Raw genomic sequence first — 25076 nt, 5'->3', positions numbered from 1 at the left:
CTCATCTTGGGGACATTGGTAGATATCTGATATTAAAATGTTTCCAGGAAAGACTTAGGGTTATTCTCTGGCCCCACCTGGTTAGTAAAACTTTCCTTGCACAGCGTTAGCAACAATATCACATAAGCCTGTAAGTCCAGATGATCTTGATCTAGTAGTCAAGCTAGAAATGGAGGCAGGCATTCCATTGCTTCTAATAAAAGTGCTTCTTTTGTCAAAATATGTGCATGGTTGTTGGTTTTTTTTTTTTTTTTGTGGCAAAAAGTAGGAAGGAAATGCTGTTCCATATTGATCCAAAATTTTTAACATCATTTTAACAAAATATAAAAGAGGGGAAAAACATTTTAAGCCAAATGAAACAGCTTGCTCAGTCCAAAACATTTCATTTAATTTTAAGGTGATTTTTACCTTCAAAAATAAATCTAGCTAAATTCCTAAGAGAAATATTTTAAGCTAAACTATCCTTCTGTCTCCAGATAAAATTCTATATGGAGGAGAAGATGTGCTTCAAATGCTGAGTATGTAATTCCAGCTATTTTTTTTTCCAGTAGGGGGCAGTGTGAGTAAAAACAAGTATCATAAATTATTAACTATGGACATTTCATTGTTGAAAAAAAACAAAAAAAAAACCAGAAAGGAAGGAAGGACTTTGACTTTTTAACTACTTTATTCAGGGGTTCAGGGATACAAAAAGCTTACCTGCTTACAAAGCAAAAAACAAACTAATTACTATCAAACCAAAAACACCATGTCATAGCATTCATCACATCACACTGTGACAGACACCTTCGCTATATTCTACGTCGTGTCTTACATGCTATTTATGTGGTCGGAGTTCCGGCCACATGATTATAACTATAAATAAACAATTCATACCTTGCTCTAGCCAATCATACACGTGACAACAGCTTCAACTTCCCACACAAAATACAGCAAAAAAGCAACCTGGTGAAGGCCTAGGATGCAGCACAAGCTGGAAGTAGTAGTCCAACACTGAGCCAGCCCAGTTGCCCAGACCAGTCATGACATCAGAACATGTATTCAAGATGGCCATCCTCCACATGGCATAGCGCTCCCTCAAGGGCCCAGTGTGTCTCAAAAGTGGGCACCACCTGCCGGAGCACAGCGTACTCAAATTCCAGTGCGCCTGCACCAGGAGGCAGAAAAGCCATAGGGCATCATCTGAGCCGGTCCCGGCAGGCCAGTTTCAGCGGCTTTTGAGGATGACTAGCTTGGCCTGACCCAGTAAGAAGTTGGCCAGGCAGATGGGGCCCTTTTCAGCTGCCTGGTATGGGTAGGAGCACACACAGGTGGTCTCTGAGAAGCTCCTGCCCAGCACTTGCAGCAGTGGTGGAGGGTGAAAAAAAATGGATGCAGATGGGGACAGTCAAGGAAGGCATGAAAGAGGCTCTCCTCAATGCCCCATGGGCAGAAGGGACAGGCCGTCGAGGCAGCTAGGTCAAAGTGGGATGCAAATGTACGAGTGGCTAGGATGCCTTGCAGCAACCCCAGTCTTCTTGACCGTTGGTGGCTTATACAATGTGTACACTGCTGGGTGGGCTGGTGGGGAACTGGCAGCCCCAGGCACCTTTGCCACAGTGTATTGGGGTGACCCACCAGCACTTGGGCATGGTGGACATGAACCACCTAGGCATATAGGCTTCTACATAATAGAAAAGCAAAGGGGCAACCCATGTCACTGTCAGGAGGTGCAGGAAGGATCAGCGGAGTACCAGGTTCACCAACTAGCTTGCCTGCCATGGCCAGGGTGACTAGTAATGCAGGAAAAACCTTGCTCAGGACATTCGCAGTGCAGGGGACCTGGCCTGCCCAGAGATGATCATCCAGGGTGGCTGCTGCCTCCAACAGGAGAGCAGCCCAGATGTCACACAGGAGATGGCCCACGCTGCAGACAGAGTGCATGCCCAGCTGGGTGGTCAAGGCCTCGAGTGAAAGCCAGGCAGACGGAGCCTGTTGATGCAGGACAGGGTGCGGTTGGCTCTGCCTATTGCTTTGTCAAACTGGCGACTCATATTCATCCTGGAGTCAATCCTGACTCCAAGATCCCTCTCTGCCTCTGTGCTGCCGAGAGGGTCAGCCCCTAACCTATAACCATAATGCTGGTTCCCTCTCCCCAGGTGCAGCACCCTGCACTTGTCCTTGTTGAACCGCATCCTGTTCAGATCTGCCCACTTCTCTAACCTATCCAGGTCTGCCTGGATGCGGTCCCTGCCTGCCGGTGTATTCACTTTCCCCTACAGCTTGGTGTCATCAGCGAACTCGAACATGGTGCTCTCCACACCCTTGTCCAGGTCACTAATGATGTTGAACAGCACCAGCCCAAGCACCGAACCCTGGGGGGCTCCGCTGCCCACACCCTCCCAGGTCGACTTCGACCTATCCACCACTACCCTCTGGAGCCAGTTTGTCACCCATGTGACCATGTATTTGTCAATGCCACAGTCCCTCAGCTTGCCCACCAGAATTGGGTGGGACACTGTGTTGAAGGCCTTCTGGAAGTCCAAGAAGATGACATCAACTTCCTCCTTCACATCTAAGCTTTTTGTTAGAGCTCACTGAAAGAGACCAGGTTAGTCGGGCAGGATTGACCTGACACAAAGCCGTGTTGGTTACCCCTCAACATCACTTCCCCTGCAGGGCTCTCACAAATGTGGCCCTTGATAATTTTTTCAAAGAACTTCCCCAGGATAGAAGTGAGGCTGACTGGCCTGTAGTTGCCAAGCTCTTCCTTGTTCCCCTTCTTGAAAATAGGGACGACATTGGCCCTTTTCCAGTCCTCAGGGACTTGGCCTGAGCACCAGGAGTCCTCAAACAACCATGCCAATGGCTCCGCAATGACACCAGCTAATTCCCTCAGCACCTGCATCAGGAAAATCTTCAGCCTTACATTAAACTCCAGCAACCCACATTTAAATAACTACCACACAAGAGTACCAAATCATTGAGGTTACTCTCCGTATAAAGAGTAATACTTCTGAGCTACTGGTTCAAATCTAGTCCAAACTGTCAGTCACAACTGAAAGTGAATCCCCTTAAACTGTTTAGTGGCCTCAGCCAGTCTTTCATTAAAAAGTACCTACATTGCAGAAGTTACCAAGAAGTTGACCCTCTGGCTGCATTCACCCATGCTTGGACCTTTGGTTCCTGGGGACAACTACCAGTGGCACATCCTGTGCTACCAGTAGTTGTCCCCAGGGAATGCCTGTGCCACATGCCTTCTGGCACACAAGTTACCCCAGGTGGGGTAGGGGAAGCTGGGGCCAGCACTGTGCTGCCCTCAGCAGCCTTACCTGAGGTCCTGGGGGCATCCTGGGGCTGTAGCGGTGGCAATCCTGCTGCACAGAGCCTGGCTAGCAGTGTAGTGCGGCTCTTGCCATCCCCGCTCTGGTTTTGAGTGGTGCACCGCTGGGTTTTGTTTTCCTGTGGGGGGTTTTTTTTTAACCCCTAGATATCCAGGGGTGAAAAGCCCCACCCCACGTTGCTCCCTTGCAGCACAGAATACAACTGTATGTGCAATATGTGGTGCTGTAGACATGTCTGTGGCACCACATAGCCACACTCATCTGGGTGCAGCCTCTTGTCAACAATTTCAGCAAAGTAACCAAGGACTGAAACAGCCATGCAAGCCTATCAGTCCATTTTGTGGTTGAAACATATTTGCAAGACTATGAAGGGAAACTTGCTCTGCAGTTGCCTTTGCTATTGCTGTTCAGTAGAGAAATCAGGAACGGATATCTAAACATCAGTCAATCATATATACTATCACAGCACAGTCTTCACACAAAAAAGTTAGAAACTAGAGGGCAGGCAACTAGATACCAATACTATTTTTCTCTTCAGATTTTGCAGAGGGGAGAGAGGCCATCATCAAGAGGCACCTCAACTTTTGTTGCCAATGTCAGAGAGAAGCCAGTTGTAATGACTATAAAGCAGCAGAACTTAATGCAGGGGGAAAAGCTTCCAGTTTTATATTGGTATTTCCAGCTGCTCCTACAAAAACAGTTCACTATGCGATACTGGAAAAAGCAAAAGCAAATTAAACTGACTTTATTTACATCAATTTCACCCTGATCCTATGGTATCCAAGATGCTGATAATGAGTGAAATCCTATGCATATCGAACTGTGGCATATCCACGATGTGCCCAATTTGAATCCCTACTAATTCCCCAGTAATTTTCATCAAATTTGAGGGCAGGCATCTTTAAGTGGTGCTGTTACACAATCTTCCAATCCCTTCAATGTTTGTAAGACATGTCAAAGTTACTTTTGATTAGCCAAGGTCCAATGTAGTGGCAATAGCATCTTCAAGGAGGAGACATAAAAAAACCAACAAGAAAGAATTTACTCTCCATCTTGGTCTCTGGTTGAAACCATTCTAGGAGGTATAGTTGCTCTCTGCATCAGGCACAGGTAATAGAGAGATGAATAAAAAAAAAAATGGGATTATCAACCCACTGTATGAATTTTTATGCGCCAGGACTTCTGCATAAATAAAAGTTACAATTAGATATAACTGGGCCCGTTCAGTTTGAGTAAGAGAAGGCTGAGAGGCGACTTAATAGCTGCCTACAAGTACATCGGGGTGAACACCAAGATCTAGGTGAGCAACTCTTCAGGAAGTCACTTCAAGGGAGGACAAGGACAAGGCATACGTTTACAGAGGGTAAATTCAGGCTAGATACAAGGAAGAACTTTCTCTCTGTAGGAGTCGTCAGAATCTGGAACACATCCTTGGAGGTGTTCAAGAGGAGGCTGGCACAGGCACTTTGCTGAGCTTGTCTGAACCCAACAACTTCCTGCCCATGGCAGGGGAGCAGACTTAACGATCTCACAGGTCCCTTCTGGTTCTACAATTCTATGATAATCATGCTCCGTTTCACTGATTTCTTCTTTCTTTGAAGACCTTTTAATTTTGCCCGATTACTTTTTATATTCCTAGGGTATTATTATGCAAATCTCCTTTCAAAAAGATGCATATTCATTACATTGGTTACTCTGTGGCTTTGTTCCCGGGAGGTAAAGATTAACCTCAGCACTCAGAGAGGTTAATGTCTTGTTTTGTGGTAAGAAAGCCAGGTAAGGAAGGTGTGAGGGGGGGAAAAAAGAGACAGGATCAGAGATTCTTCTCCAAGTCAGACCAGTGTAAATCCAAAGTAATTCCAGTCACTTGACTGAACTTATTCTGAATGTATAGGGTCTAAAATTATTGCCTAGGAGGCAGCAATAAGAAGTGCCTGTGAGAGTACACACACAATACAGCAGGAGGGGGAAGAATCACAACCATGCAGAACAGTGGACGTGTATCTAGTGCAACGGGGGTGGGGCATGCCATACAGACACATGGAGCAGCAGGGGGAGACTGTCCATATGCTCCAGTGCCCCGTTGATTGCCTGGTATGGTCCCCACAGTGTGTGGCCTCTGAGACCTTACAAGTTGGACAGCCCTGCTCTATTGTGTAACTTCTCCATCATTTGCCATTTCTCCTGCTCCTTCATTTAACTATTCTTCTAACAGCAATTGTGTCCTAAGTGTCGGATGTTATCTTCCCCGCCTCCTCCCCCATCAGAGGGCAAAACTATCCTACAGCATTTGACTGTCATTACTTTGATTTAGAAAACATACAACGGTACAATATTTCAGCTTGAAATCTTACATAGTTCTTTGCACCATTTCTCTAATATATATGTAGTGCTTGAAATGTAAGGTTATTTAAAAAAAAAAAAATCTGAAGTGGGAATTTTGTAATATTTGATAAAAGTCAAAAACCAAGTTTTAAGCTAGAATTCCTAACCAATGTAATTAAAAATGCGTTATTTGCAATAGAACTGTCTCTACCATGACTTGAAAACTCCTATAATTTTTTTTAATAAAAAAAGTGCAATCTTACTCAAATCAGTTACTATAATTACTATGGATGTATCCCTTAGTATTAAAACATTATCAAGGTTTTAATCAAGGTACAAATGTTAACTTGCAGAAAATTAGGTCAAACTATAAATAGGATTTATTATAGTATACCAAAAAAAATACTTCAAAAGTACTGAAAAGTCCTGTTTCTTCAAAAAAGGAGGAGACTGTTCTTTAACAAGCTCACTCAGAGTAAAAAAGCATTAAGTCTGGTAGGGTATTATTAACCAGCAAGTCAGAGAGATGATGAGTTATAGGAAAATACATAATGTCGTGATACATGACCCCTTACCTACTTGTGACCATAAGGAACAGCTATTAGTGTTCTGAGGTCTCCTGGGAATGCTATTAAGACGAGACATTTTGTAAAATTGACTTAAGGTTCAATACCACTGCAGCACTTGCCAAAACAGCATCGCTCTCCTCACTAGCCCCTTCCACATGCAGCAAGAATCTAACATGTCATGGGGATAACCAATACCTCCAGAGTTATATTGCATTAGGTATACAGACTTAAGATGGGGCAAATGTTCTTGTCTCCTCTTTAGTAGGAAACCACTTGATGTGAAATTCCATACTTTAATTTAAATGCACTCTGACTTTTCTATATAATTTGTTTGGTTTTCCTTGTTGCAATTTAATAAGTAATCTGAATTTAGCCTGCATTTCCTAGCTGGGGGTATAGGCAGCAGACTTTACATTTATAGTGTGATTGTGCTAATCATGCCACAAATTGCAACATGCCACATGATTAACCAATTTACGGTGCCATAAAATAATCAAACCAGCCACAAAGATGTTCCATGTATACTGTGGCTAGTTTGTATAGTGCCTTATGTTGAACACATAGCATGTGTCCCAGACCTGAGATTGCCCCAGTCCACATGTCAACTATCAGCTAATCATAAGCATATGCCCAGTACAGCCTTGGGTCCCAGTGCTTCTTTTCAGCCTTGCCCTGAATCCTGCATGCAGAAGGGTACACCCCTTAAGGTATACAGGGAATGCTCCAAAGTGAAAGGGGAGCGGGGGGTAGGGGCCCTGCCACTGAGATTAGACAGGGGGCAGCCCCCGTCTTGGGGGTGGGGCTCGAGTCTCCCCTGCATAATCTCTAGATACGATAAAAGTACAGTGCAAAGTAAAAGTAAAGGATGGTTGCCAGTGGATGCACTGAAGATAAATTGTTTATTTATTTTTACTTTAAAGGTTTTGTGTATTTATTATGCTTTTCAGGAGCAAATCTTCAGTGTCTTCCCCATTTCTTTGAATGATGGACATTGTATACACGGTTTGCAGAATGGTCTTTATTTACAAAAGCTTAGGATTGCACATCGCAGAATATTAATTTTCATCTTTTCTTGAACTGTATTGACTGGGGTTTTTTTGTTTGTTTGTTTGTTTTTTGTTTTGTTTTGTTTGTTTTAAATAGAAAAGAGGTTGCGAACCTTCCTTATTCCCTCAATTTCCAAACAGGTATATACAGCTTTCTGTATTTTTGGATGTCTGCTCAAACACCAAAATGTTATGGTTTCTTCATGACTCCCCTACACAGTAAAACATTGTTTTAAAGTCCAAGACAGACAACGGTAGTGATATAAAACAGAATATGCCATATCCTCAGCAATAGAAGAACAAGAATAAGACTACCAGAGAGGCTGAGAAAGCAAATAAAAAGGAAACAGGAGATTCAGCCCTAGATCTATTATAGGAGAGAATATATTATTAATGGCATTTACCAGTATAATTAGAAGAAAAGAGCTACAAATTTACTGTATTGGAGAACCATTCCAAAATGAGTAAACATACAAAAGGATGCAAGAATGCTGAACTACGCATTATGGTTTGGAGATAAAACAAATAGAAGACTACTGCATAATGGAAAAGAGATTTGCCATAAAATAAGAGACTGTACTAAAGATACAAAAATTATATTTATATCTAGCTTTTCTTTACCGGTGTGCTAAGTAATAAACAAGTCTTAACTTTCTGCTCTTCACAGCGCTAAGATGGAGGGAGAGATCTCTTGCCTGACAGTGACTGAAAGTACACCTTGTCAAATATTGACAGAAAAGAATTATTATTAGCCTCAGTCTTTGTGGTAAAACAGAGGTAAGATATCAAACAAATAACTAACTGCTGAGGTAAAGGAACAGACTGACATAGGTCCTGAAATGCATTGTGCTGTGGCACTGGAGAAATATTCTTATAAAAAGAATCTGAAAAGACCTTACTTGATCACTTACCACACTTTAATTTTCAGTTGCTAATTCTGGGGGAAAAGGTAAGTGAATGTCTTAGACAAGATAACTGATTTTTATTAGTCTGGTTAAAAGGAACAATATTTTTTTTAGTCTACCTTCCCAAAACAAGGTGCGTATCTTATTTGGGGTCATCCAATATCCTTTTTGCAGACTGAGACCTTGAGGTGGTGGAGTGGCTTGCGTGCCCCAATGACCCTCAGAGCTATGTTGCCCAGAGTCTCGCATTCCTGGCAGCATCACCCATGGCAAACAAGCCTGAGGGGAGGTTCCAGACAAACTATGGTCCAACCCCAAGCCCTCAGTTGCAGATGAGGCAGAAGATGTCAGGATTTCAACAGCTGTAAAGACAGAAGATGACTGCAACAAGATCTGTCGTCTAGGGTTCTCCCTTGCCACTAGCTCAAATCCGCACCTTGTCAAGATCACGTGGCTGTTTCCATGCATCAGCTTCCTCACATTAAACAAAAGTCATAACAGGCTTCTACCACAAGAAACAACATGCTCTCCTGCACCAACCTTCAAAAGCCCTGAAGCGATAAAGCAGTGGTGGCGACAATGGGACCAGTGAATCTAGCAGTTAGCCTGGAAAAGCACAGGTTCGGGGTGATCTGATGGCCACCTATAAGTTTATCAGGGGTGACCACCAGGATCTGGGGGAACATTTGTTCACCAGAGCACCCCAAGGGATGATGAGGTTGAACAGTCATAAACTACTGCAAGACCGTTTCAGGCTGGACATAAGGAAGAATTTCTTTACTGTCCATGCCCCCATGGTCTGGAAGAGCCTGTCATTGGAGGTGGTTCAAGCACCTACACTGAACACCTTCAAGAGAAGTTTGGATGCTTATCTTGCTAGGATCCTATGACCCCAGCTGACTTCCTGCCCTTTGGGCAGGGGGGCTGGACTTGATGATCTTCCAAGGTCCCTTCCAGCCCTAATGTCTATGAAATCCTCTAGATAGATAACTGCATGCAGTGTGACCACTCTCTCTGCAGTTGAAAACAACATAAAAAAAAAAAACAACGATTTTCAAAACATGGAATAGCCACACCTTGATGGACCACCAACACAGTGAATGACCAGAAAGAACTGCCAGTCTCCAAGGTTCTAGCAAGATACAATATTGACAGTGCAGATCCGAGTGAGACAAAACGACCACGAGGTTTAGCAGAGGGAAGAGAATGCAGGGTACACTTTCTGGAAGAGGAAACCAGCCCAGGACAGAAACAGTCTCGGTGTTGATTTTACCATCAAAAAATCAGCTCATTAGTCAACTTGTGGAGCTCTCTGTGGGCATCAACGAACGTCTTACAACCCGATACCTTAAGCCCAGCAACAACCAGTACGCCACTGTCATTAGGGCATACACCCCAATACTTGATGCTGACCATGTTAAAGAACAGTTCTACTCCAATTTTTGTTACATTCTGACTAACACTTAAAAAGAAGACGAGATCATTCTCCTTGGCGACTTCAACACCACCGTCAAGAATGACAAAGAATTCTGGAGTAACACCATTCAGAAGGAAGGAGTAGGGGAAAGACCATTCCAGTGGCATCTTTCTGAGCAAACATGCAGAACACAGTCTTGTCATTATGAATCCCATCTTCAGACAGTGACATATATAGGACTACCTGAAGGGGAAAAAAAACCCAACACCCTTGCTCTAAGGACTGGCACCTCCTCTACTCTGTTACTGCTAGAGCCCGTGACTGAATGGATATCTATATCCCATAAGCCACACAAGGACTGCTGGACAGATTGTCATCTTCTCAAATCCATTATAAAAATCCAGCTTACTCCAAAACACTGAAAAACAGCCAAAAGTAATGCAAAGGACTCTCAACACCACACCTCTTCAAGACCCAAGGGTCTATAAGGACCTCCAAGAGTGTCTTCATGAAAAACCCTCTCCCCTGCCCACAAACAAAGGCAACATTGAGGAACTTTGGAAGAGGTTTAAAACCACTCTCCATATGGCCTGAGCTGAATTCATTGGTTATACCACCCACTGACATGAAGACTGGTTTCATGAGAGTAATGCCAAGATCCAAACCCTCTTCAGGAAGAGAAGGACTGGTTCTGCTTGGCAAAATGAAAACTCATCTCAGCAGAAGGAGATGCGTTAGCTCTTCAAAGCCGAAGCTCAGAGGAGGATCTGGGAAATCAGAAGTCAGTGGTGGTAAGGTACAGCCAAGGAGATTTGGTTCTATGCTGACAATCATGACATGCATAATTTTTCCAAGCAATTAAAGCCATCTACAGTCCAGCTTCCCCCAGTCCTACTTTCCTCTGATCACAAGATGGCTTCATGCTCCTCGAAGACAATGAACCTTATTCAAGCAAGAAGAAAAGAGCACGTGGGCACACGCTTGAGCTGTGAGTTTACTGTAAGTGATACCAGTAGTATCGAGTCCATCCACTGACCCCTTGTCAACCCTCTTATCCTGGAAGAATTCTGGCATACCATTAAGGAAACCAAGAACAATAAGGCTACCGGATCAGATGGCATACCTGCTGAAATCTACAAGGCTGGAGGTGAGGAACCAGCACTGAGTCTCCACAAATTTATTCTTCAGAATTGGAACAAGAAAATCTCTGGGGACCTAAGGAATGCCAACATTATGATCATCTTCAAGAAAAGAGAGACGCCCATTCATAGAGACTATCAAAGTATAAACCTTTCCACAGCAGGGAAAATACCCACATCCTCTTGAACCATCTTCTACCACTTACTGAACAAATCCTGCTGGAATCTCAGGTGTGGTGTCAGACCATCCTGTGGGGCAACTGACATGATCTTTGTTGTCTACCAGGTCCAGGAAAAGTGCTGGGAACAACATCAGAACTTCTATAAAAGGCCTTCACTGACCTTACCAAGACCTTTGACTCCATCAATTGTGAAACTGTGAAAAGTACTGGCAGGTTTGGATGCTCCAAAGACTACATCAAGGTCCTGAGGCTCTTTTGTAACTAGATGACTATGACTGTTCTTTACAGCAGACCAGAGATAGCTCAATTTGTCATCCAAACTGCAGTCAAGCAAGGCTGTGGCATAGTCCCAATTCTGGTTTTGGGGGTTTTTTAAAATTGTCATCCTGCTTTTCACTAAGGACTGCTTCCCTTCTACAACTGACACTGAATGGATAGAAAGATATTCAATCTGAGATAATGTTTTCACTGAAAGTATTCAAAACCACCTCTTTGACCTTCAGTATGCCGATGACTGAACCATCCTTGCTCACGCAGAGGAAAACCTCCTTATTGCGTTGGATCTCTTGAAGCCTACCAAATTTTGAGCGTCTGTCTCAAAATTGAGGAGACTAAAGTGTTCTGTCAGCCTGCTCCAGGCCATGAATGTGACCCCTCTCCTCAAATTACCATACAAGGAAAGACCCTGGAGGTAGTGAAACACTTCCTTTACCTGAGTAGCCACCTCTTAGAGAGTGAACACTGATGAAAATATCTAGCACAGGATCCAGTTTGCAAGTGCCTCCTTAGGGAAACTACTTCAGCATATTTTTATTGATTGCTGCCTACAGAAAGATACCATGATCCATGTCTATAATACAGCTGTAATCCCCATTCTCTCCTACAGATGTGAAATGTGGGTGACCTACCATTGTCCTCTCAAGAGCCTGGAGAATAATCAATGACAATTCCAAAAAATCCTCCACATTAAATGGGAAGATCACTGCACAAACACCAGCATGCTTCTGAAGCTAATGTTACTAGCATTGAGTCCTTAAGCACCAACTTCACTGGACCAGATATTGCACGCAGATGCCCAACTCTTGACTCCTAAAACAAATGCTTTACTCCCAGATTAGTTGTGGCCTGAGATCTCACAGTGGATTCAGGAAACACTACAAAGACACGTTTGAAGGCACACCTCAAGAGAACAAACACTGACATCAAGAGCTGGGAGTAGTTGGCTGTTAATCAACTCTAATGGCATGGCAACCTCAACCAAGGGGAAGCCTGTTTCAAGATAAAGCATCTTGCACTAGAAGCAGAGAGAGCATAGAGGAAGGAAAAGAAGAGGAGTCCCAGCCTGCAGCCTACCCTCCCTTGCAGAAAGACAACTTCTGTGGATGCATCAGTGGCTCAAGGATTGGACTTTTAAGTTACCTCAAGACCCATCAATGAGCTTTGGTACAGATCATCCATGAATAGCAGAACTGACGATGACATGCAATACATGAATAAATAAGACAAATCAAATTATAGTCCAAAACATTTGGTACCTAGGATATCCATACAACAATCTTATCATTAAGAGATCAAGAGTGACCTAAGGAGCAACTTAAAAAAATTACTCAAACTGAGTGACTCAGAAAATTCATCCAGAATCAAAGGGATGACAAGAGTCCAGAAGAAAAAGGATGGCGTCCATATTCAGTGTTTGTTCACTAGTTACCTCCCATAGCTTTGGGAAGAACTGTTATAAACTTGTCTTAGTTGTTCCTTCTATGCCACCAACTGCCACTCAACTTATGGATCTGTTGACTTTCTCCGTCTATGCCACTTACGTAGCACTCTCAGAAGCACATCCTCACTTATCCATTCCCATTCTGCACATGAGGAAGATGAAGTAAAGCCACTTCTTGACAGGTCTTTGCAGACCAAGATGTTAGGAAGGTAACTGTCCACACCAGTTGCAGACCTGCTGGTGACTTAATCAATCCAACTGCAAAGAGGCAAATCCTGCTGCAGCAGTTATACATGAATGGCCGATTGCTACTAAATAAGGGTGCATCTTTCCTCCTACTCCTCTTCCCCTTCTGTGTTAACATTCAAAAAAGGCTGCTGCCTTTTTGATTTGGAGCTGCCAGACATCACAATGTGCAATCTGTTTCCCACAGTTTGTGGTCAATAACACAGGCAGAAAAGGACCTCTTCAGAGTGTCCTTGAAGCACTTGAGTGGGACCCCTCTGTTGCATTTCCCCATTGTCATTTCCCCCATAAAACACAGCCTTTGTCATCCATCCAGGTGGTATTGGCTCTTTGTAGCACCTCCACATTGGAGACATAACCCTTCCAGTGAACCTTGAGAATGGTGCAGAGGCAGTGCCGATGGAAGTGCTCAAGGAGGTGTATATGGCAGCAACATAAGACCCATGACTCAGCACCACGCAGTAGGGTGGAAATAAAAACAGCTCTGTACACCTTGACTTTGGTGTGCCTGTAGGCTCTAACTAGTCCAGACCTACTGCCAAAAAAGGCATGCTGGAGACAAGAGACTGAGGCAGTTTCATTACCACATTTCTGAGTTTGGCACATGCAGATCAGGAGCAAGTGGGTGAGGGCATGCTTCTTGGCTGAGTCTCAGAAGCAGCACTGGCATACCACGGTAGTTTCTCCAGATTTCAGCAAACCCTCTGCTTGAGGGCTAGTAGGAGAAAATCCAAGCCCACCCACTCCCCCAGGTTCTAGCCAGTTTTACCTCAGTACAGAAGCACAGCAAGGTGTTTCAGTGTCTGGTGCTGGGGTACAGGGATTATGCAAACCACTGCAGCCACAGGGAGGGAATTTTACCCAAGGAGGCTCTCCTTGGGTAGCAGTCACTGCTGTAGCAATGCAGTCTCTTGACTGCAGTAGCCCAACCCAAACAGCAGTGCAGGCTCCCTAGGCCCATCCCCCCAGTACCCCATCTTCTCCCCACCTCCAATTGCAAGACTGCACCTCCCATGACAAAACCTCCTTGGGATGTTGCCATTCAAAATCCCCTCTGCCCCCAGGTATGCTACTGGGCATGGGGCTGTACCTAGCTCCAAGCTCCTGGCCAAGTTGCACATAGCTGCACTTCCCATGGCAAAGACTCCAGGGGGAGGAGGCCATACTGACATCCCCTGCAAGTTGGCAACCAGGGCTGATGTCCTGCTCATCCCCCTCCTAGTTCCTCACAGCTTTCCTGGGCAGCTTTCTACCTAGCCTCTCTTAAGGGATTACTTTCTCACTTTGTTTCTCGGGCTTCTCTTCCCCTACCTGTGCAGCTTCCCTGAGCCTTGTTATTGTAAAAGGCTCCTCTCAGTAATGCTTCAGCCACTCTCAGTCTTCCATCTTCTTTGATCTTCTGTTCTTATTTTCTCCAGGCTTTGCAAGATTAGTGATCAACCCCAGCTAATGCAGTAACTAACCTCCATACTAACCCTGAGTATCAATAGTGTGGGATGTATGTGCATACCCCATGAAAAACAGTCAGTGTATTCAAATCAAAAAATCATTCAATGGCTGCAGTAGCTAATATAAAATTGCTAGTCAGACAGTAAAGAAAAACATCTTGCATTATATTGTATATAAAGGCGACCCAGCTTATGGTCTGTATAGATGCTGAGTAATCCAAGCAGGGTCAAACACACACTAATTTTAAACCACCCCTAATCTGCCATCTAGACCAGCGTTTCTCAACCCATGGGTCACAACCCAAAAGTGGGTTAATATATATCAGAAGAAGAATATATCAGAGGGTCATGAACAATCACAGAAAAATGTGGGGAAAAAAAAAAAATCACAGATTTTTCTCCTTTAAAAGAGAAAAATGTGGGAAAGAGTAGGTTTCCCCTTGCAGCCTGGGGGGAGTGGGAGGACAATGATCAGGTACACGCACATGCATGCGGCACCCAGGCAACTACTGCATCCTCTGGCAGGTAAGTCTATGGCAGGGATGGGCAAAATACAGCCTGCAGGCTGGATCCAATCTATCAGGTCATTCTATCTGGCCCACAGGGCCCCTAAAATTTTTTTAAAAATTAAATATTTATCTCCCCCTGGCTCCTGTCAAAAATGACAGGATCCAGGGGTAGTAGGACCCAGGAGAAGCCACAGCAGGGCCTGTGTGGCCAGGCCCCACTTCCCAGCCAGAAGCCCCTGCCTAGCAGAGGCTTCTGGCCTGGGACCATGGGACTGCTTGTGCCTACACTGGAACAGGAAATTCAGGTAAGAGCAGGAGGCAGGGGAGGACTGCTGTGCATGCTGGTCCCTGCCCGACCGTGGAGGTGTGGCAGGGGCTGGAAGTGAGGGGGTATGAGCCCACACCAGTGTTCTGGGGCTAGTGGGGCAGCTCCCCTCTCTCTCCCTGCTGGCACAGCCCAGCCCAGATCCATAGAGCCCTACGAGCTACACCCCGGGCTCTTGCCTCCCACTCTGGGCCCCACTGGTGCTGGCCCTAGGGCACTGCCTAGCTGTGCTCACTCACTCCCAGGCCCCCCCACCCCAGCCCCAGAGTCAGGCAAGGAACAGCAGGCACAATCCCAATCCCACACTTGCCCATATAGGCAAAAGGATTGGGCTCCAGGCTGTCCAGGCAGGTGCCCACCTCCCTGGCAGCCTGCCCCAGGACCAGGCAGCCACAGAAAAACTTGAATCGGCCCCACAGGCACATTTGCACTCTGGCAGCTCATGTTGCCGCCAGGAGGCCTGGGGCTGCCAGGAAAGGGCTTGTCCGACCCACGGGGGTAGCACAGGGGGCACCCAGGGCCCTTGGATGTGACAGGAGCTGACAGAGACCCAATCTGGGGCACAGGAAGAACACAGAAGTTTCCAGAGCAGAAAAGTAGCCATGGGCCCAATCCAGCTCCTAGCACAACCTCCCTGCCCATCCTGGGGCTGGGGACAAGCCCCTGTCGGGGGGACAGGCCTTCCCCCGAGGGGCGGTGGTGCTTGCTAGGGCCACCTATGGAGAGGGGCAGCTGGGCCATTGCCATCCCAAGCCTCAGACATGCAATTTAACTTCTGCACCACCTCCCCATGCTTCCTGCACCCCAAGCCGGATCCCTGCCAGCTTGTGCGGCCCCACAGCTGCCCAGGAACTTCCCTGGGGTCCCCTGGTTCCTCGCAGCCACAGGAGCTTCCAGAGCAAAAGAAGTGGCTGCGGCCCCACTCCAGTTCCTGGTGCAGCCTCTCCGTTCATCCAGGGGTGCGGAGGCTGGGCCTTCCCCCCAGGGCAGCAGTGCCTGCCAGAGCCACTTGTGGGGGCAGCTAGGCCATTACCACCCCAAGCCTCAGGCATGGGCTGTAACTTCCGTGCTGCCTCCCTTCCCACACTGTGGGCCCCATCCCTGTTAACAAAGGTGGCCGCAAGGCTTGTGACAGCAAGGGTCCAGCTGGCTCCCTCCATGGCCAGCCCTGGGACATGGCGCCACATCGGGGGGGAGGGGGAGGAGGGGAATGCCCTGCACATCAGGGGCCCAGAGACCCCTGGCAGCTTGCCCCTGGCCTAAGGGCAAGTCAGGGGGCTTCACCAGAAGCAGGCTTAGTCCTATGGACACTTTTGCATTCTGAGGGTTCCTGAGGCTGCCAGAAACCATGGGCTATCCAGGAAGGGTCTGGCAGCACAGGGGTACAGCTGAGGGCACTGGGGGCATCACATATTGGTACAGACCCGACATGGGGCATTGGAAACTTGGGAAGGCTCCCTCAAAGTTGGATCCAACATGCTCGGACTCTGTGCTATTGCAGAGCAGGGGCAGGTGTTGACCAGCTTTGTGGGGAGTGCGCAGGGCGCTCCCATGCATGCCCCACATACCCTCCAACCCTTCCCACAAACCCAACAGCCACATCCTCTTCCACACACATGCAACTCCCCACAAACCCCACCACCCCTATACAAGAGTAACAGTGCATTTTGAGCTATTATGCTACCACTTCCACATATACAGCACAAATACACAAATCAAGACAAAAATTTTAATTGAATTAAAGTATATTATTATGGGTATTTGATTTTTAGTATATGATTTGTTTTTTTTTCCAGTTATAAGACAGCAAACCCTCTTCCTTGAAGGATTACTTCCAGAGGTATGGGAAGGACTTCTGGTGGCAAAGGTCAGAGGTAGGACTTCTGGTCCCAAGATGGTGACTGGGTGCAGGGCACATGTCAAGGGGTGAGGCTACCCATGCAGCTCTTGACAGCTTTCCAAAACTCAGTCAGTGGCCCAAAATAACTGCCCGCCCCTGGTCCATGGTGTGGTGGAGGAAGGGGGCGGGGGCATAGGTCACTATAGTGCATTGCTACAGCAATGTAGTATCACATGTAATAACTATTTGGGGCTAAAATACTTGTACGTTTTCTACTCAAACATCAGTGGCCAGTCCCAACACAGTAAATAATTTACAAATGGGTCCTGGTACAAAAAAGGTTGAGAACCACTGATCCAGAACATATGGTAGACACGCCATTATGGAAGTGTAATAAATTGTTAAGAGAAACAGAAGCAACAAGGTGAATCTTATGTACAGATTTAACAACAAGGAATCTTAATTACATTAGAAAAGTGAACTCTACCAGTGGGATTAATTTATTCTTTCATAGAAACAATACCACTGTAAGTAATGCAGAAAAGGTGTTCAGTAAATACTGATGTATCGAACAAAAAAGTGATGATGTAGCCATATGTCTACAAAGGAACATGAAATTGAAAGAGGAATACTTTCATTCTCCTTCTTTACTGCTGAAATGGAAACAACAGCTACTAAAACTACCAATTTTAAGTCAGCAGGTCCAAATAACATACAAAAGGACTTAAGAACTCTCCAAGGAGCTATATGAACTATTAATGTTGATATTTACATCCTAAAAAAACTGGGGAGGTTCCAAAGGATTTCAAAATATCTAATGTTGGGCTAACATTAAAAATAACGGGGTGAGGGAGAAGGTGAGAACGAACAGGATGACTTTAGGTATTTATACACCTGATAGACTGATACAAATCCCAGGAAAAAAAAAATGGAAAAGCATGATTAGGACTTGAGTAATAAAAGAAAAAGAGGGTAATATAATTAATGCCATTCAACATGGGTTTTTGAAAATTGCTCTTGTCGAGCTAATGTTTTAGTAAAGTATTTAGTATTCAGCAAGGCATCTAACTTACTATAAACATTTTGATTAAAAATAAAAAAACACAACTGAAAATAGCGAATCAGGCACACATTAAAATTGATTAAAATCTGATAGGTCTCAAAAAGTACACAGGAATCATTACTGAGCAGCTGTATTTCTAGTGGGCTTCTGCAGGCTTCATGTATTGGCACTATACTACAAACATTTTTATTAATGACTTCAGAGAACAACTAATCCCGTTACTGATGAAGTTTGCAAATGTCACATACACTGAGGCAGTAGTAAATGCTGAAGACAACAGGTCACCGATACAGAACAGTCACATCTTACGCATTCCAATACAGCCAAATCACATGCAGATTCCAGAGGAAGGTGCGCAGCAGCCACGCTAACAGAGGTTGTGGCAGCACCCACACTGAGAACCCAGTGAGTTTAGAGACCTCAAGCTGCACATGCCCAACCCTCTTTCCCCTCATGCCAGATCTACCCCTAACTGGAAAGTCATACATCTTGGAGCAAAGAATGCAGGCCACTCTTGCTAGACAGACTTTATCCAGGGAAGCAAGAATTAAATAAAAAGTAGGGGTTAATAACAAATAACCAACTGCACATGAGATCCCAGTGTCATGATAACTAACAGGACAAATGCAATCCTCAGATATATAAACAGAGAAATACAGGCCAGAGCATGGAGTATGTTATCACTGTAATTGGCATTAGCATGAGTGCTCCTAAACACTATGACTGGCTCTGGTATCCACACTTCAGAAGCACATTGATAAATTGGAAAGTATTCAGAAGAGACCTACAATAAGTATTTAAAAACTGAGAAATCTACAGATAGCGAAAGGTTTAAAAAGCTTAATCTCTTTAGCTTATCAAGGAAAACACTGGAGTGACTTTATAGCAGGAAGTACCCACAAGATGTAGAGAAATTCAGTAATAAAGGGCTCTTCACTTTAGCAGACAAAAGTATAACAAGATCCAATGGCTGGAACTTGATGCTAGAGAAATTCAGAGATTTTAGATGGCTGATACTAATTAAGCAGTGGAACAATTTACCAAGGTATATAGAAGATTCTCCATCACTCACTTTTAAAACCATCTTATTAGATATTTTTTTTATTTCCCTGAAAGATGCACTTCAATTCAAAGCACAGCTACTGAACCAGAATTAATTCAGATAAATTCTATTGACCTGCATTATGCATTATTAGCCTTCTGGCCTTAAAATCTATGAATGGTAAGCAAGTAGTTAGGATAACATGGTTGGAAAGTCTGTATGAAATCATCAAAAATGTAAATATAAAGTATTATTAGTCAAGGAATCTAATTTTATCATGTGAACCCAAGTTGCAACAGGTCCTGACTGTAGACCATGTTAGATCTACTAGCCCAGCTCTCAGTTTATCAAAAAAGAGACCTTTTGATTACCTTTTACTAGAGATAATTTGTGTATATATGGATCTCAATACTGCGTAAGTCACGTAAATTTTTTACACATTGAAAAAGTCAACATCTAAGCCAAGAAAGTCTTTTGCCATTATCTGCAAAGTAAACAGACACAAACCTACTCCCACTATTAACCTAAGAGACAAAGGTGCTTCCTCAAAGCCATTATAGCTTTTTATGTAATCCATACTGAAACAGCAAACAAAAAAATAAATATTTGTATTAAATGCTTATATAAAGTAACTTATGTTTGTCAGAAGTGTAAAGTTCTGACCTTAGAAATAACTCTAAATAGCACTATATGCTAACTTTTTGCCACATATATTTTAAGCCAAAATAAACAGGTAAGAAGGGTAAAACCAGTAAAGATTAACTTTCAGTGACTGAAAAAGGATTTATTTTGTAAATCTGAAAACAGTAAAATTTTAGAAACCAGTCAACTTTTATGGTACAACGAATTGAGGGGGAGGGGGAAGAAATGATGACAACCCTAACAAACGCACAGCTTTCTAGATGTTTCTGATGCTATCTGTAATGCTGAAGAGAGTCCATTAGCAGAAAACAAAACTAGTCTTATACTCAGTTAAAACTGCTTTAGGGAAAATTAATTTTGAAACTGGAGAGAGGTTTCACCATTTTGAAAGCATCATCATTCAACTTTAAATGAATTTCTGCTGTAGAGGGAGGACGCTCAGAAGACTATCACATCGCAAACAAGGTCATGTGATTCCTTAGAACGACTGGTATCAGTAAGCGGTTTTATGTCTGGGAATATGGGTTAAAATTTGAGCTTGCCTGCTGATGAACACTAGTCATTAACAAAATTATACTATGTATTATATAATGGATTGTTTTCCTCAACTAAAAATGTGTCCACTTTTCTGTGATTTCAGTTCTTTCATAACAAGACACAAAATGAGAAGAGGTTAGAACGTTCTGAAACAAAATACCTTTCATAGCTATGGAGTTCCCTTGGGAGCTCCCTACTGCACATCTTGGAATCAAGAGTGTAACAGGGCTAACCACACACCCTAGGATCTAGTAAGTGGAAAAATGGAAGAAGTTGTCTAATGGTCAAAAAAACCGAAAAAACTGAGTTGTCGATTTATCTACTTTCCAAAGTGTAAATCTGATTGTAAACACTGTCCAAGTAAAAGTCTGAATGCAGTTTTCAGAGAAGAAAATAAGTAGGGACATCACATGGCACAGCGTCAATTTAGACACTATACGTAATTGTATATATGGTTGTTAAGGTTTTCAGTGAAGATGGGGAACCTGACCTTTATTTAGATATTGTTCTGCAGCTATGCAGCACCAACCACTAAAGCACTGGGGCTGGGACATGGAAAAGCAGCAAGTGAATTTGCTCTGTCTAGTTCTACTGTCTGCACTGAGTGAAATACATGAGACAAAGAAATTCTTAGAGATAAATTAGATGTTCAATCCCTTTTAAAATGTTCAAAACAGTTAACAAACGTAAAATTAAATACCTTTTCTCTATTTCATTTGTCTCTTTAAGAGCTTTTGAATAAATCTCTTTCACCACTAACAAAAATAAATAAATCAGTATGTTACCTGGTTGATGGCAAGTCATCTTTAACCGATGCATAACCTACAGTTCCTGGACCTCTTAAACATGTGGTGTGTAATAAAACCTGCAAAACTGAATTAACTCTTGCACATCTGTAGGAATAGTACACTCACACTCTTAAGCCCAGTATATTCTGATGCTCTCAGTTTCTTGAAGCAGCACAGTCATCTGTGACATCAATCAGAAGGGGCTGATTTTTGTCACTTGAGTAGAGAGTGTTTTAAGAGTTGGGGGGGGAGGAGGAGGAGGAATAGTGGTTGGTCCATATATTGGTCATCCCATCAAGACTGCAAAGGATGGTATTTTCTTAAATTGAAAGGATAGCTGGTTTCTCTATTTATCCAAATTCTACAGATTTGTGTAGTGATTTAACAGAACCAGTTTTCAAGTTCTCAATGCATGCCAATTGTTTGATCAAGACCAGTTTAACTAGAGAATACAAATCAAATTTTTATTAAATTTTGTGCTTTCTGCGTTCCAAGTGGATAGTTAACATTACACAGAGAAAAATAACTGGCTGTGTCCAATGTGATTTTTTTTTTTACTATGAAAATTTGAGTTATTAAGATGTGATTGTGGATGAGGAAAATATTTTCTTTTTGAATACTTCCTTTTCCAACCTTCATTTCATGATACATGCAAGCTCTTTTGACTGAATCACTGAAAGACCCCTCTGAAAATTGCAGTGTTAGAATGTTTTTTAAAAAGCAACATCCAGTAAGTAATACCTTACTTCGCCAAACCTAATTAATGTCTCAAGAACTTCGACTGACATGTTTTCCAACATTTACTCTTATGTTTCCATACTTACAAAGGGTTTAAAGGGGTTACACAGATTATCAAGTCCACAATAGCAGATCAAAAAAAAAAAGAAAAGAAAAATCAAGGAACAGAAATATTTTCTGGATACAGTTAGTAACTATTTCCATGGATTATTTCATTCAATATTTGGATATACCAAGCCAAAAATAACATTTGGAGAGCCAAATAATGTGCATTATACTAGTCACTTTTCCATGGCTGTCATCAACCACTTTGTTCAGCCTTTACAAACCAAACCAGCACTCACAATAGCACCTGTGAAATAAGTTAAATTTTAGGGAAAACAAAAAACAAAAACTTGTGCTAGTGCATTTCATGGCATACAGCTGAGGAGCTGCAGTGAAAAAGCTACTAGTTTCAGTCACTGGGTTTCATCCCATGAACAGCAAATACACTCAGTGTGGGAAGCCAGTGCTGGGAGGCCAGCAACACCATGCCCATAGCTAGCGACCTCTAATCGCCTGAGCGTCTCTCTCAGGTGCGGCACCGAGATGTCACGGCCTGCGTGCGTGTTCGTTCATGCAGCATCGCCTATGGAGGACTAGCACAACAAAAAACCAAAAACCAAAAAAGGGAAGCCCGCACTCGGGGACAGGAGCGCTGCGCAGCTATTGTTGTCAGCTGCTTTTAAAGGGCGCTCGACTAGAAAACAAGCGGTCGCCCCCGCCCGATAATCGATGTCTCCCAACGATGTTAAATGATCTCTCGGCTCCCGCAGCCAGCCCTCCCCCCCCCCTCCCGCGGCCCCTCGCCCCGCACGGACGCCGCTTCCTTTGTGCCTCCCGGCGCAGAGCGGCCCCCGCGCAGCCTCAAGGTGACACCCCCTGCGCCCATCTTTGTCCATCGCCCGCTCCTCGCCCCCAGCCCCGGCCCCGCGCACACCCACGGGCGGCCTCACCTGCGGGCGGGGGTTACCGCTGCGCCCCGCAGCTCCGGCCGCTGCCCATGGCGCGCGCGGCGCCCGCCGTCTCTATGGTGATGCGGAGCCGGGAGGGGGGGAGGGGGAGCGGTCGGGAGTGCTTTAATGGGGCGCCGCTGCCGCCGCCGCCGCTGCTGCCAGACCCGCGGCCCCCGCCAGCCGGGTTAACCCCACCGCTGCCGCCGCCGCCGCTGCCATCCCCACTGCAGTCCCCACCGGGTCGCTCCTGCCTTCGCACCGCTCTCCACTCCCCGAGCCGAGCCGAGCGCCACCTAACGGCGACACCACCGCCCCCCTCGGGCGCTGATTGGACAGGCGCTGAGACTCGAGCCGCGTGATTGGCCGGCTGGCGCGACAGTGAGACGGAGCGAGTGGGCAGGGCCGCCGGGGTTGCTGGTTTGCTTGAGAGGCGAAGAACCCCGGGGCAGTCACAAAGGGCTGTACGCATGCGCGGGCGAGCAAAGCGCACCCTGGGGGCTGTAGTTTTCCGGCCCGTGGAGGGGCGGGGCCGCGGCCCCCCCACGCGCTGCGGGCACCGACCCGCGAGCCAGGCGCAGCCACCGCCCCGCCCCTGCGTCACCCGCGCTCGCTCTACCCCCCCGCCACCCGCGCGTGCTGCGCTGCCTGCGGGCACCGAGGCGGGGGCGGGGCGCACCGGGTCCCCGCAATCCAGGGCTCGGGTGAGGGCTCTGCGGCTCCCCGCCCCCTGCGACTCACGCCCTTCTGCCGCCGCCCTCGCTGTCCCCCGCATCCTCGCCTTGCCGTGGCTGGCAGCCCGCTTTCCCAGGGCCACCTTTTGCCTTTCAGTGTTTCCCTCCTTGGCACATGAAGGCTCTGGCCACCACGGACGGCTGGAAATGAATCCTGCAAGTGTTGGTTACAAGCATCTGCCGGCACAACAGCCCTGGGGAGAGCAGTCCCTAGTTGCAGCTGATGGACAGCTCTGAAGCTTATCGCCGACCCCCGCAACAGCGGCTGAGTTGCTGAGGACCAGTAAACAGAGATGATGGTTATGAAGAGCCGGGCATTGTGCAAGAGGCAAACATGCAGAGTCCAGGTGGTTGGCGGCTTGGGAAGCTCTTTCCTGCCTTCACCGGCTGCAAAATGGAGCAACTTGCATTTATTTACTTTTCATAGATCATAGAACACGTGGGTTGGAAGGCACCTCAGGAGGTCTCTAGTCCGATCCCCTGCTCAAAGCAGGACCAGCCCCAACTAGATCATCCCAGCCAAAGCTCTGTCTCCCCAGGTTTTAAAACCCCCCAAGGCTGGGTTAGTTTGATAGGCGCTTGGGCCTTCCGTGAGGGCCAGCACTGGAGCCAGTACGTGAATTTCAGAAACAGCTTCTAAAAGCCTTGCACAAGGGAAAGGCTGCTCTAGAGCAGCGGTGCTCAACCTCCAGCCCAGGGGCCAAGTGTGGCTCATGGAGTCTTGGAAACTGGCCCGTGGGGTCCCCCATGGGTCAGGAAATTTGGCAGTGGGAGAGCAGTGGCAGTTAATAAAGCCATCCCTCCCTGCCACCAAGCCCTGAGCAGTGGGTCAGAACTAGGCCACAACCTTCTCCCTGCATGGCCACTTGGGAGCTAGGCTTCACCCCCTTCTCTCCACATGGCTGAGCTGTGTCCCTTTCTCTCCCCCCAACAATGCATTGGGGCTGGGCCACTCCCCCTTACCTTTGCCCTGCCAGGTTGGGGCTGGGCCATGCCCCCTTCCCCTCTCCACTGCCAGATTGAGGCCAGGCCAGGCACCCTTCCTCCTGCAGCTTTGGGCACATCCCCTTCCCCTGCAAGGCTGGATCGGACAAGGTTCCCCCCTCCCCATAAGCTGTTCTTTCTTTGCACAATTATGCACACATTCTAACCTTGATGACAAGCAAATAGTATCCTTCTTATCATAGGCAACACAAGTGCTGACAGTTGGGGGGCACAGTGCCACAGTGGGAGTCACAGCTCTGCACCAGCACCCCTGCTGCTGCCAGGCATTGGGTCTAGCTAGGGTGCAGCCCATGCCCTGCCATTAGTGCAGAAATCATATTACTATTACAGCCACCACCCCCACTGCTGCTGGGCCCTGGCTCCCACCAGGCTGCAAACCTATGCCCCACACCCCACTATTGGCACAAATGGGGGGGGGGGGGGCACATGCCCCCCCATGTCCCTGACACATTGCCAGTGCTTTTGGAGGTAACTTGAAGGTGTGAATGGTCAAGTCTAAACTGTATTCCATGTTCCTGCTCTAAAGAGCTCAGTCAGAAGG

At 45.8% G+C, this 25076-nt stretch overlaps 1 protein-coding gene across 4 annotated transcripts in view; it reads right to left on the bottom strand.

Annotated features, from left to right (window-relative positions):
• Positions 1-22961, bottom strand: part of TTBK2 (tau tubulin kinase 2) — a 205965-nt gene extending 183004 nt beyond the window's left edge. For 2 of the 4 annotated variants that reach the window (XM_019551470.1, XM_019551471.1), the window contains exon 1: positions 22800-22959. The gene's annotated coding sequence lies outside the window, so the exon portion shown is untranslated. Of the gene's footprint in view, positions 1-22799 lie in introns of all 4 variants that reach the window. The other 2 variants (XM_019551473.1, XM_019551472.1) reach the window with 2 other exon arrangements.
• Between the last annotated feature and the right edge of the window lie 2115 nt (positions 22962-25076).

Source organism: Crocodylus porosus, unplaced genomic scaffold, assembly GCF_001723895.1.
Source record: "Crocodylus porosus isolate Cpor-Errol unplaced genomic scaffold, CroPor_comp1, whole genome shotgun sequence".
NCBI classification, from domain to species: domain Eukaryota; kingdom Metazoa; phylum Chordata; order Crocodylia; family Crocodylidae; genus Crocodylus; species Crocodylus porosus.
This window is presented reverse-complemented; position numbering and strand designations above follow the sequence as displayed.